A 14,581-nucleotide genomic window follows, 5' to 3' on the forward strand; every position below is an offset into this window, starting at 1 on the left:
GAAATTAAAAAAGATTTGGACATCTTAATGAGGACACAATGAACATGTACATGATACAGGACTAGAGGCGTGGCTCAGACGGTAGAGTGCCAGCCAGTGAATGAAAGCAAGTGTCAGAAAGTCCCCATCTTGGACAAAAAAATAAAATAAAAAATAAATGATATAGTTCCTTCTAGTTCTTGTGCTATATATGAGAGAAAAAAAGTTTCTGAAACATACAGTATATGAAATTCCCAGTTACTCACTTTTTTAAGCCAATTCTGGTGCTTGAACTCAGGACTTGAGCACTGTCCCTGAGCTTCTTTAGCTAAAGGCTAGCACTGTACCACTTGAGCCACAGTGCCACTTCTGGCTTTTTCTGTTTATGTGGTACTGAAGAATTGAATCCAGGGCTTCATGCATGCTATGCAAACATTCTACCACTAAGCCATATTCCCAGCCCAACCTCCACATTTATGTGTCTGTGTGAATGTGTGCCAGTATTGGGACTTGAATTCAAGGCCTTGTAGTCTTACGTGGTTTGGCTAATTGGAGATTAGAGTCTCTCAGATTTGTCTGCCTCTGTTGGTGTTGAGCCAGGATCCTCAGATCTCAGCAGCTGGCATAGCTAAACATTCACATTTTTTTTTTTGCCAGTCCTGGGCTTGAGCTCAGGGCCTGAGCACTGTCCTTGGACTTTCTCAAGGCTAGAGTTCTACCACGTGAGACTCAGCACCACTTTTGGCTTTTTTCTATGTATGTGTTACCGAGGAATCGAACCCAGGTCTTCGTGCATGCTAGGCAAGCACTCTACCACTAGGCCAAACTCACGGCCAACATTCACATTTTTGAAGAATAAGCAAGGGACTTTTGAGCAAAATCTTAAAAAAGTTAGTTCAGGCTGGGTACCAGTGGCTCACACCTGTAATCCTAGCTACTCATGAGTCTGAGGTGTGAGGATCATGGTTTGACACGAGCTTGGGCAGGAAAGTCTATGAGAATCTTCTCTCACTAAAAAGTCAGAAGCAGAGTTGTGGCTCAAGTGATTGAGCACCGAGAGACTCAGGGGCCGTGTCCAGGCCCTGAGTTTAGGGATGTAACGTGGAGCTTCCCTTCCGTACCAGTGACTGTGTGGATGATGCTGGTGATGGTGATAATGTCTCACTCAGTATCTGGGGACAGTCCCTAAGCTGGCCCTGGGAGCCTAGGGGACCGGAATCAGACGGTTGCTCCCCCTCCATGAGAGCCGGGTCTCCTTGTGCTGGGGCAGGCACCTGAAATCACGCAGTTTTCCTGTCGGTTAGCCGGCCAGCGGGCTGGGGGAAGGGGCCCCGCTGGGTGGGGCCGGGCCGTGTTTCATTTGCAGTGAGGCCGGTGCCTTTTCTGCGCGGGGCAGAACAGGTGCAGGCCGAGCAGCTGGGTGAAATGAGGACATGGTTGCCTTCCCTCAGCCACCCTGAAGCCACATCCCATTTCCTACCTCCCCCCATCAGAAGTAGCTTCCCTCCCCTCCCAGTCCTCCACCCAGCCGAGGACAGCGCCCAGGGTGGGGTTTAGGGAAGGGATGGTGGAAAGCTTGAGCTTCCCTCCATTCTCCTAGTCTGAGGCACTGGGAGGGATGAGGAGAGGAGCCAGGTGGGAGGGGAGGTCCACGAGGTCATCTGCAGCCTGAGGTGCCCTGGAGCCTGGCCCTGAAGTTGCCTGAGCATTCTTTCTGGGCCCACTCCCTCTCCAAAGGGAATGGACTTGGGGGTCAGATTCAGATCCACATTCTAGAACAAAGGTTCAGGAGTGACCCTGTCCCATCCCAGGAGGGCTGTTCCTGGAGCCTGGTGCAGCCCCGCCTTCCATTTCCAGTTTGTTCCCCTGCAGGATTGCTGCTGCTGGTGTAGGGTCTGTACTGGGGCGCCATGATTCTAGGGCCTAGGCCCAGCCAGAGGGCCACGCCTGAGGGCGCTCAGGGGAAGGAGACCTCATTGCACAGCCAGGGCAGCCCTGCCAGGGAAAGACTGACCTCCACTGTACTCTGGAGTATAGCTAGCAGCTGTGGTGTAGTATGCTATGGTTTGGTGTGGTATGGTTGGTATGGTATGGCATGGTATTGTATGGTGTGGTGTGGTATGCTGTAGTACAGCACTGTATGGTGTGGTATGGTATGGGGTGGTACAGGGTGGTATGGTGTGCTATGTTGTGGCATAGTGGCTTAATTCCCTCCTGCAGAGGGAATTAGCTCAGCTCAGCCTACTGAATAGCTAGGATTTCAGACGTGAGCCTCGGGCGCCCAGACAGGAGATTCTTATATCCAGCTAACCATCACCAAGCCAGAAGTGAGACTCTGACTCAAACGGTAGTGCTCTAGCGTTGAGGGGAAAAAAAAAAGCTAGAGGATGGTGCCTTGGCCCTGAGTTCAAGCTCCCTTCCCTCCAAACCAGCACGTGTGGGCGTGCGCGCACGCACGCACGCACGCACGCACGCACGCACGCACACACACACACACACACTGTAGTAATATAGTCAGTAAAGAAAATAGGCTGGGGATGTAGCTCAGTGGTAGACCATGTGTTTACCATGTGAAGGGCCTTTATGGGGTCAATACACAGCCCTACAGGTAAGAAACCTTTGGGGTTGGAGGCATGGCTCAATTAGTAGAGCACTCCGCAATGAGCAAAAATGCTAAGTACTGATGTTAGGTTCTGATCTCAGAGCTAAAAACAAAAAGAAGGAAACAGCTCAGCCTCTTTCTCTTCCCCTTCCACCTCAGGCTGTCATCGATTTCGTACCCTTCCAGCTGTTCTGCCATCTCCCCTCGTTTCTTTCTGTCATTGTCATGTTTCTATATGGAGAAGCTTTTACTTGAGGCCTCTCTCTCTCTCTCTCTCTCTCTCTCTCTCTCTCTCTCTCTCTCTCTCTCTCTCTCTCTCTCTCTCTCTCTCTCCCTTCTTTCTTTGCTGGTCCTAGGGCTTGAACTCACATCTTGGGTACTGTCCTTGAGCCTCTTTGTGCTCAAAGCTAGCACTCTATCACCTGAGCCATATTGCCACTTCTGGCTTTGCTGAACAGTTTATTGGAAATAAGAGTCTCACAGTGGGGGCGGGAGTTTGGCCTAGTGGTAGAGTGCTTGCCTAGCATGCACAAAGACCTAGGTTCAATTTCTCAGTACTAGCTACATAGAAAAAGCTGGAAGTGGTACTGTGGCTCAAGTGGTAGATATGTAGCCTTGAGAAAGACCCAAAGACAGTGCTCAGACCCTGAGTTCAGCCCCAGGACTGGCAAAAAAAAAAAAAAAAAAAAAAAAGGAAGAAGAGCAGGAGAAGGAGGAGGAGTCTCCTAGGGACTTTTCTGTTTGGTCTAGTTTCAATTCTCAGATCTCAGTAGCTTGGATTACAGGTGTGAACCACTGGCACCCGCCTTGGTGGGGGGCAGGTCTTCATTTCTTAGTTACTCATTTTATTATATTATTATTATTATTATTAGTAGTAGTAGTAGTAGTAGTAGTAGTATGCCAATCCTGGAGCTTGAACTCAGGGCCTGAGCACTGTCCTTGGGCTTTCTCAAGGCTAGAGTTCTACCATAGAGCCACAGCACCACTTCCAGCTGTTTCTATGTATGTGGTACCAAGGAATCGAACCTGGGTCTTAGTGCATGCTAGGCAAACACTCTACCATTAAGCCAAACTCCTGGCCCAACAGCTACTCATTTTATTTTAAAGAAACATGCTGCTGGGTGTGGTGGCTTCACACCTGTAATCCTAGCTTACTCGGGAAGCTGAGATCTGAGGATGTAGGTTCAAAGCCAGCCCAAGCACTAAAGTCCCAGAGACTCTTATCTCCAATTAACCATTAGAAAAAAAGCCGAAGTAGTGCTGTGGCTCAAGGGGTAAGGTAGTAACCTTGATCGGAAGAGCTCAGGGACCATGCCCAGGGGTAGGACAGTAGCCTTGAGCTGGAGAGCTCAGAGACAGTGCCTAGGCCCAGAGTTCAAGCCCCATGACCCCCCCCCCCACAAAAACACACCAAAAGAGACATGCTGCGTTTTGTTTTTTTTAACTCAAATTCTCAAACTTACTAGGCTGGTGGCCCACCTTTGAGCCATGTCCCCCAACGCTGCTTTTAACTGGTTGATTATTTTGGAGATAGAATCCAGCAAACTTTTCTGTCTGTCCTGGCTTTGAATCACGATCCTCCACATCTCTGCCTAGAATTCCAGGAGTGAGCTTCAGTCAGTACTTGCCTTTCCTATAGTCCACAGTGTATGGCCAGCCTTCGGATAAAGAAAACTGGAGACTTGAAAACGGCCACCATGAGTACCTCTTGATCCTATCCAGCTCTTTCTGCTTCTGGAAGCACACACATGGCCTTTCATAATTGTAATGTGCACAAATGCCATTTTGTGTCTGAAAATGTTTACGTCACCTTATTTTGTAAGGCTGGCTATGTATGGACACAGCATGCTTCCTTCTATGAATGAGGCTGTGGTTGCTTAGTCAGGCTCTGATTCTTAGGCTCTTGGGTGTTTTCCAATTATTTGCTATTTATTCATGCTCATTGAACTCCCTGCACTTGAGCTCTGCCTTCTGCCAGTCTGTCAAAGCTGTCTCCCTAAAGGTCACTTGATTGATCTTCCCCACAGCCCTGGTCCTTGATTGATTGAAGGCTCTTATCCTGCCTAGCAGATACAGCCTCTGCCTTTGAGCTATGCTCTCAATACTACTATCTACTCTTATTTATTCTTTTACTTTCTTTGGATTCTGTTGGTGGGAGTGTATTTATAGCGAGACAGTCTTGCTGTGTTGCTGAGGTTCACCTTGAACTTCTATACTCAAGGGACACATATGCCTTAGGTGCTCAGTAGGCTGAGAGTCAGGAAGGTTACTTAAGTTTGAGATCAACCTGGGGTGGGGGGGATTGGCAAGGAACCATAGAAGCATATAAAATAAGATAAAACGCACAAAATACCAATATATGTCTCAGCCATTGCAATCTTGGCTACTTCACAAAAATGAAATCTGTGTGCACCACAGATTTGAACAGAAATCTTCATAGAGGCTGGGAGTTTGGCCTAGTGGTAGAGTGCTTGCCAACCATGCACGAAGGCCCGGGTTCAATTCCTCGGTACCACATACATAGAAAAAAGCCAGAAGTGGTGCTGAGGCTCAAGTGGTAGAGCTCTAGCCTTGAGAAAGTCCAAGGACAGTGCTCAGGCCCTGAGCTCAAGCCCAGGACTGGCACACACACACACAAAAAAAATCGTCATAGATGCTAACAGCCTAAACCTGAAAAGAATCCAGATGCCCAAGTAGCATGGATAAATGAATAGTCACACCCATCCCCAGCAGACAGTGAACCAGAGCTCTAACAAGGAACACACAGATACTTCAGGCCTGGGTGAAAAGGGCCAGACACAAAGGAGAATATTCTGTGTTTTTTTGTTTGTTTTTTTTTTTTTATAGGTTGTAAGGCTTGAACTCTGGGCCTGGGTGCTGTCCCTGAGCTCTTCAGCTCAAAGCTAGTAGTGCTCTGTCACTTTTAAGTGGAGCCACAGATTGCTTAAGGAAAGCATTCTCATTTTTTTTTTTTTTTTTTTTGCCAGTCCTGGGCTTGAGCTCAGGGCCTGAGCACTGTCCTTGGACTTTCTCAAGGCTAGAGCTCTACCACTTGAGCCTCAGCACCACTTCCGGCTTTTTTCTATGTATGTGGTACCGAGGAATCGAATCCGGGTCTTCATGCATGCTAGGCAAGCACTTTAACCACTAGGCCAAACTCGCGGCCCCATCATTTTTTTTTTTTTTTTTTTTTGCCAGTCGTGGGCTTGAGCTCAGGGCCTGAGCACTGTCGTTGGACTTTCTCAAGGCTAGAGCTCTACCACTTGAGCCACAGCACCAATTCCAGCTTTTTCTATGGATGTGTTACCAAGGAATTGAACTGGGGTCTTCATGCATGCTAGGAAAGCACTGTACCACTAAGCCAAACTCCCATCCCCTAAGGAGAACATTCTGAATGATTCTATTTAGATGTCATTCCACTCTCATTCTAACTGTGATTAGCTCTGGAGGTGAAGAGTAGAGAAATCCAAAATGGGCCCTCATGGAACTGTCCAGAATGATAGAATGCCCTGCACTTGGATTTCTTGGAGGCTATATGGGTAATTAAGACTTACAAAGAAGGCAAATGCTGTGCCGTGGCTCACTCCTCTATCCTAGCTATTCAGGAGGCTGAGATCTGAGGATCAGGAGTGGGGGGAGGGTCTTGGTCACACAGCAGATGTAGAGAGGAGCCAGTGGATGTGAAGCCAGCAATGGTGACGGCGAATCACTCACCGAATGTAGAGAGGAGACGGTGTGGTACATGTGTGTAGCCGGCGATGATGAAGGTGAGAGGTCCAAGGTGGGGTTGCTCCAGCTCCTAGTAGTTTGGTAGGAGGAGGGTGGATTAACCCTCAGAAAAGAGAGAAGAGGGAGGAGGGGATCCAGTGACCCCTGACTCCGTTCCCTCCCAGGTTTCGGCCCCACAGGTAAAGATAGCTGGAAAGGAAAGGAAGCCCAGCACGTGGTTGAGGCACAGAAGTTTATTTGGGGGAGAACAAACTGTGAGCCTGCACAAAGATGGAGGCGTTCAGAGACTGAAGGACAGGAGAGAGAGAAAAAGAGGAAAAGAGAGGGGACTCACGTTGAACTGGATTATTTAGGGAAAAGCAGGAGGCAGGACCACAGGGGATTTGGAAGTGATCTGAAAGCCTAGGGAACCTTTCAATGTATAAGGGAGGTGTGACTGACCAGGGTAGTTCAGAAAATGGCCACAGCGCATGAGGAAGTGACCTCAGAGCCTAGGATCCTTTGCTGACTCACAGTCAGGTGATTGACAGCCAGGTAATTACTGGTTCTAGACAGGTGAAAAGGGAGGGCTAGTCTCCAGGGCGGACCTAACACCCAGGCTATGAGTTCAAGCTCCACGACTCACCAAGAAAAACAAAACATATAACTGTAGATTTAGGATCTGTTCATTTTCAAATTCATTGAAGAAAAGAAAACATGTTTGAGCCTAGAACTAGTGACTTACACCTGTCCTCTTAGCCACACAGAAGACTGAGATCTGGGGATTGTAGTTCAAGGCTGGAAAGACGATAAGATTCTTATTGACCAACAAAAAGCCAGACGTGGAACTGTGGCTCTGTTGTACCCGAATTCCTAGGACCCCGAAAGAACCACCAGAGGCCAAAGTCAAAGCAAAGAAGCAAGGGTTGTTTATTACGAGTTTGAACTCGGACCTCTGCATACCCATAGCCGGCAACGCTAAGAGACCCCGAACAAAGGTTTTATACAGCTTTTATAGGGGAATTCCATAGTTACAATCACCTGGGTAACTTCGAACCACTGGTCGCTTCAGGATTGGTCAGAGCTCAGGTGTCTAACCACTGAGCATTGGGCTGTTGCCACCTGGGGTTCAAGTCCGGGCTAGTTCCAGGAACATGTGTTTGTGATTCCTAGTACATGGACCCTGAGTGTGTGTGTGTGGGGGTCATTCCCAGAACATGGGACAATCTTGGCACAACAGCTCCAGGTAGAACATTATCCTTGAGCTTACCAGTAATCTGAGGGACAGTGCTAAGCCCTGAGTTCAAGAAAAATTAAACTACTTTGTAAGATACAACATATATAGCTGAGAGCCAGTGGCTCACGCCTGTAATCGTAGCTACTCAGGAGGCTGAGATCTGAGGGTCATGGTTCAAAGCCAGTCCAGGCAAGAAAATCCATGAGACTCTTACCTCTCATACACAATTTAGAAAAAGCCAGACGTGGCACTGAGGCTCAGGTAGTAGATTGCTAGCCTTTGAGCACAGAAAGACTCAGGGATAGCACACAGATCCTGAATTCAAGACCAGGGTTCCATTCCTCAGTACCATATACATAGAAAAAGCCAGAAATGGTGCTATGGCTCAAGGGGTAGAGAAAGCCCAAGGATAGTGCTTAGGCCCTGAGTTCAAGCCCCAGGACTGCCAGCCAGGTGCAGTGGCTCATGCACATATATTTTGTTTTTATCTGTCATGGGACTTGAACTCTAGACTTGGGCGCTGTCTCTGAGCTCTTCAGCTCAAGGCTACTGCCCTACCCCTTCAGCGCACAGTGTCATTTCTAGTTTTCTGGTAGTTTTTTTTTTTTTTTTTTTTTTTGCCAGTCCTGGGCTTGAGCTCAGGGCCTGAGCACTGTCCTTGGACTTTCTCAAGGCTAGAGCTCTACCACTTGAGCCTCAGCACCACTTCCAGCTTTTTTCTATGTATGTGGTACCGAGGAATCTAACCTGGGTCTTCGTGCATGCTAGGCAAGCACTCTACCTCTAGACCAAACTCCCGGCCCCTAAAAGGATAATATTTTTAGGAACACAAACATGCAATGCCTGTGTGCCTCTGATTGTATAAAATAATGTTCATTGAAACGAACTCCAGGACAGGATGGACACAGTGGCTCACACCTGTAATTCTAGCTATTCAGGAGGCTGAGATCTAAGGATCAAGGTTCAAAGCCAGCCAGGACACAAAAGAACCTGAGACTCTGATCTCCAATTAACTTCTAGAAAATGGGAAGTAGGGGGCCGGGAGTTTGGCCTAGTGGTTAAAGTGCTTGCCTAGCATGCACGAAGACCCAGGTTAGATTCCTCGGTACCACATACATAGAAAAAAGCCGGAAGTGGTGCTGAGGCTCAAGTGGTAGAGCTCTAGCCTTGAGAAAGTCCAAGGACAGTGCTCAGGCCCTGAGCCCAAGCCCAGGACTGGCCAAAAAAAAAAAAAAAAAAAAGGGAAGTAGGGCTTAGCTCAAGGGTAGGGCAGTAGCCTTGAGCTGAACAGCTCTGGGACAGCCCCCAGGCCAAGTTCTAGCCCCATGACTCACCAAAAAAAAAAAAAAAGAAAGAAAAAAGAAATGAATTCCAGGAGATGGAAACGACTTTTTCCCTTTTCTTTTTATCTTATTCATTGATCTGTCTTTGGGAAGGTAAGCGGAGCTCACAGAAATGGAGGGATGAAGGGTGAATGGATGCAGCAGTGGTACTCACTAGACACTCTGGAAAACAAACTATACAACTTCTGGATGGGGACAGGAGGGAAAAACTGGGAGAGAGCTAGGGAAGGGGTGACTTTGTCCAAAAGGAAATGTACTCTTTTGTTTGTTTCGTTTTGTCAGGCTTGAACTCTGGGCCTGGGTGCTGTCCCTGTCGGCTCAAGGCTCCTGCTCTTTTGGGCCACCGTGCCACTTCTGGTTTTCTGGTGGTTAACTGGAGATAAGAGTCTCATGGATTTTTTTTGTACCTAGGCTGGCTTTGAACCGAGATCCTCAGATCTCAGCCTTCTGAGTAGCTAAGATTATAGCCATGAGCCACAGGCTCCCAGCAAGAAATATACTCTTTACCTGACTTATGAAATGCTAATTCCTCTGTATAATACCTTTATGATAAAAATAAAAACAAAACAAAACAAAAAACCAGAAGCAGGGCCTGGATATTGTACCTGCGAGCTCTACCATGTGAGCCGCATGTCCACTTTAAGGGTTTGGGAATTTATTTATTTTTGGTGATTAATTGGAGATAAGACTCTCACAGAGGGGCCGGGAGTTTGGCCTAGTGGTTAAAGTGCTTGCCTAGCATGCATGAAGACCCGGGTTCAATTCCTCGGTACCACATACATAGAAAAAAGTCGGAAGTGGTGCTGAGGCTCAAGTGGTAGAGCTCTAGCCTTGAGAAAGTCCAAGGACAGTGCTCAGGCCCTGAGCTCAAGCCCAGGACTGGCAAAAAAAAAAAAAAGACTCTCACAGACCTTGTTCCTGGGTCTGGATTCAAATCCTGATCCTCAGCTCTCAGGTTCCCTAGTAGCTGAGTTTACAGATGTGAGCCTCCAGTGCATGTAAGAACCATTTGTTTCCATGTTGAAGAAGACCGCCTCCATTCTTAGTTTGCTGAGTTAGCATCCTGAATAGGTGTGAGATGCTTTTTCAGCATCTTTTGATAAGATCGTGTGACTTCTTCCTCAGCACCTTCTTGTGGTGGATTGTCAAATGTTGAAGCAGTCTTGCATACCTGGGACAAATACCATAGGGCTAGGGCGTGAGAGTAGTCTTACTCATTATGAACTTCATTTGGCTCTTGCAGTTTTGCTTCTATTTTGTTTAGGAGTTTTGCATCAGTGATAATAGGAGCTATTGGGCTTGTTGTCTTGTAATATTTTTGTCAGGTGTTAGGGAGATGTCAGCCTCAGAATGAGTGAGGAAGTGTTTCCGTGTTGCTACTTTCTAAAAGAGATTGTAAAAAATTGATATAGGTTCTTTTTAAAATATTTGGTAGAATTCACCAGTGAGTGAACCCACCTGTACTTGGTGTGTTTTCTATTTTTAAGGGCTTTTTTTTTTAATGGTAAATTTTGTTTTCAGGATAGAGATGAGGGATTCTTAGTCAAAAGTTTAAGAGAGAGAGAGGGAGAGAGAGAGAGAGAGAGAGAGAGAGGGAGAGAGAGAGTATGTGTGTACTCGTACATGCACATGAGTGTATGTTTATGGTGGAATATGAGGCTAGGTAAAGCAGTGCATTTGGTTGACGCCAGAAGATTGTGAGTTTAAAATCAACCTTTGTTACATAGTAACACATGATATAAAAAGGAAAAGTTAAAGCCATGCACCATTGCCTCCTGCCTGTAATTCTAGGTGCTCAGAAGGCTGAGATCTGAGGATGATGGTTCAAAGCCAGCCTGGGCAGAAAAGTCCCTGTGAGACTGTTATCTCCAATTAACCACTCAAAAACTGGAAGTGGAGTTATGGCTCAAAGTGGTGGAGTGCTAGCCTTGAGCAAAAGAGCTCAGGGACTGGGCCCAGGATCTGAGTTCAAGTCCTACAACTAACAAATAGAAAGGAAGGAAGGAGAGGAAGAAAACAAAGAAAGAAAGTTTGTTAGGTTCTCTCCCCCCCCCCACTTGCCCAGTCCAGGGCTTGAGCTCAGGGCCTGAGCACTGTCCTTGGGTTTTCTCAAAGCTAGAACTCTACCACTTGAGCCACAGCATCACTTCTGGCTTTTTGCTATGTATGTGGTACCGAGGAATCAAACCCCGGTCTTCATGAATGCTAGGCAAGCACTTTAACCACTAGGCCAAACTCCTAGCTGTGTCAGGTTCTTAAAAACAAATGGGAGGGGAAAAGAAAGAGAATAAGAACTGGAAAGGAAAAGAGATCCAGAGGTGGGGTGGATTCTGAAAGGAGCACATTCTCATTGTTGAATAAACTGCACCATGAAGTGAAAGTTTCCCACCACCTTCCACAGACACATTCTGTAGAAATGTTATAATGCTGCAATGCATTGGGAGGCCTAGAGCTTGAACTCAGGGCCTGGGCCCTGTCCCTGAGCTTTTCTTGTTCAAGGTTAACAATCTCCCACTTAAGCCATCTTTCCACCTTTTTCTGTTCATGTGTACTGAGGGATTGAACCTGGGGCTTCATGCATGCTAGGCTAACTACTAAGAAGCCACATTCCCAGCCCCCACTTGGAGATCTTTCTCTCTCTCTCTCTCTCTCTCTCTCTCTCTCTCTCTCTCTCTCTCTCTCTCTCTCTTTCTCTCCCTCTTCCTCTCCCTCTCCCTCCTGCTCCCCCTCCTCCTCCCCTCTCCCCCCTCTTTGTTCCAGTCCTGGGGCTTGAACTCAAGGCCTGGGCACTGTCCCTGAGCTGCTTTTCTCAAGGCTCTACCATTTGAACCACAGCTCTACTTCCAGCTTTTTGGTCATTAATTGGAGGAAAGAGTCCTTTGGACTCTCCTGCCTGAACTGGCTTCAAATTGAGATCCCCAGATCTCTTCCTGCGTAGCTGGGATTATGGATGTGAACACTGTACCTGGCTATTTTAACTGGGTTACTCAGACAGTGAAGTTGGAGCAGAGGCCTGAGTGAGAAGCTCTAGGGAAGTCTAGCATTGTTCTCATTCTCAAGGGAAGTTATTGAATCATCTGTGGCAAGGGCGGAGGGTGAAGCTTGATGGTAGAGGGGTACTTAGCACATGAGGTGCTTCGTTCACTCACCAGTACTAAAAAAAATAAAATAAAAAGATGCCATGGGCTGGGAGTTTGGCCTAGTGGTAGAGTGCTTGCCTAGCATCCACAAAGGCCTGGGTTCAATTCCTTGGTACCACATACACAGAAAAAGCTGGAAGTGGTGTTATGACTCAAGTGGTAGAGTGCTTGCCTTGAAAAAGCCAAAGGACAGTGCCCAGGCCCTGAGTTCAAGCCCCAGGACTGGCAAAAAAGTAAAAGGATGCCAGGTTTTTATTTTTTGCCCAGAATAAATGATAATGGGGGCTTGGTCATGGGGAGGGAAGGGGCAGAAAAAGGTGTGGGAGGAAATCAGAGTTCCCTTCAAGCTTGGGCCAATCCAAATGACACGTGTCCTCCCAAATCAGGAACACGTGTGGCAGCAAGGGTGGGTGGGAAAAGTACCGGAAGGGCTCTGGCAGTGGTGATTGCATCAGGTAGGAATGTGGCCTAGAAGGGAGAGGGAAAAGCCAGGCCTGGGTGATAAAGGTCCTTGAACACCAAGCTCAGGTGTAAACATTTATTTGATGGGCCTGGGGAAGGCCAGTAGAAATTTTTGAGCAATAACTAATATGATCAGAGCTTAATTTTACACTGACAAACACCATGGATAGCAGCATGAAAAGTGACTGAGAAAATTGCTGTGAAAACGTTTAGTTACAGTATAATTAGATTTAAGTTTCACTTTGTCTTTTTTGTTCTTTTTGCCTGTGCTGGAGCTTGAACTCAGGGCCAAGCTACTGTCCTTCAGTTTCGTTTACTCAAGGCTAGTGCCCCGCCACTGAACCATAGTGCCACTTCCGGTTTTCTGGTGGCTAATTGGAGATAAGAGTCTCATGGACTTTCCTGGGCTGGCTTTGAACTGTGATCTTCAGATCTCAGCTTGAGGTCCTGAGTAACTAGGATTACAGGTGTGGGCCCCCAGAACCCGGCATGCCGCCCCCCTCACACACACACACACACACACACACACACACACGTGCACGCCAGAAACAGTCACATACATCTGTATTGGCAGTGTTATTCTTTGCGAAAGCAAAGCTTGTGTGTTGGGGAGGGCACAGTCCCTGTGTCCATCCAGTGTTGGAAAGACAGAGTTGTGACACCTTTGGTGACCTGCTACACACCAAAATAATTTACGAATCCTGTGTAGAGGACAATAAGGTGTTATTGAGAGAGAAAACAGGAAATGAGACACAGAAATTGCTATGGGGGAGCTGGGCGCTGACGGTTCATGCCTGTTATCCTAGCTACTCGGGGCTGAGATGAGAGGATTGGGTTTGGAAGCCATCTTGGGCAGGAAAGTCCTTGAGGCTCTGATCTCCACTAAAACTACCAACAAAGTAGAGCTGTGGCTCCAGTGATAAAGTGCTAGCCTTGAGCACAAAAGCTCAGAGACGGCACCTAGGCCCACAACGGACAAAATTAAAGTGCTGAGTCCTTTTCTAAGACTTGGTATTGTGACATTTTAAATTTAATGAATATATAGAAAATATATGTGTATGAGAGAGAGAGAGAGAGAAAGAGAGAGAGAGGGGCCCTTTAGGTTCTTTCCCTAACATCTTACTGGCAACAAGTCTACATTTTTGGTGTCAGAAATTTGAGGGGAAATTTTATTGGTCTTTAAAATGTAGATTTCTGGGGACTAGAGTGGTAGAGACTCGTGAAGAATTTGGTTAGGTTGAAGAAGGTTCTGTGAGACTCTCACTTCAGCGCCCTTGACTGATGCCCACATTCCAGTGAGTCATCTGCTCACAGGAGCTTTTGGACGGGGAAGGCAGAGGTATGGAGAGGATGAGATGATGGACCATGGACCAATTCTTTGAAGATTCCTTCCCAGGAGTAAGGGACTTGAATTAGGGCCCTCTCTAACACCCCACAGTTAAATTAGCAAGTGGGTGTTAATGAGCTCCCAGCACAGGCCAGAGCTGTGTTGTTGAGGGAGTCTCCCAGGAGGGGCACCCATTCAAGGAGCTTGGAATCCTAGCTTCTTCATATACAAAAGACAGGGATTTTTGTTACTTGTTTATTTTTGTCAGTCATGGGGCTTGAACTCAGGCCCTGGGTGCTCTCCCTGAGCTTGTACAGTCAAGGCTAACATGCTACCACTTTGAGCCACAATGCAACTTCTGGTGTTCCGGTGGTTAATTGGAAATAGGGGTCTCATAGACATTCCTTCCCCAGGTTTGCTTTGACCCATGATCCTCAGATCTCAGCCTCCTGAGTAGCCAGGATTACCAGTGTGAGCCACCAGCACCCAGATCAAAAGACAGTTCTGTGATTATAATTTCTCAGAGCCTGTTTCCCCATATGCAGCTGGGCACTTTGGGGTCATATTGGTAATCCCAGCTACTCAGGAGACCGAGATAGGAGGATCATGAGTCAAAGCTAACTGCAGTAAGAAAATCCCCAATAATCTTATCTCCAGTTAAGCAGCACAAGGTCAGAAGTGGAGTGGTGGCTTAAGTCCTAGATTGCTAGCCTTGCAAAACACCCAGTTCCTGAGTTCAAGCCAGAGGAGTAGCTCCAAATAAAAAGAGAAAGAATTTATACA

At 47.1% G+C, this 14,581-nt stretch overlaps 1 protein-coding gene across 5 annotated transcripts in view; it reads left to right on the top strand.

Moving 5' to 3' along the window:
* Ccnd3 (cyclin D3) overlaps positions 1–14,581 on the top strand; it is a 63,374-nt gene that overhangs the window by 20,371 nt on the left and 28,422 nt on the right. The window lies entirely within an intron of this gene.

Source organism: Megascapheus bottae, chromosome 22, assembly GCF_031878675.1.
Source record: "Megascapheus bottae isolate mThoBot1 chromosome 22, mThoBot2.hap1, whole genome shotgun sequence".
Taxonomy (NCBI): domain Eukaryota; kingdom Metazoa; phylum Chordata; class Mammalia; order Rodentia; family Geomyidae; genus Megascapheus; species Megascapheus bottae.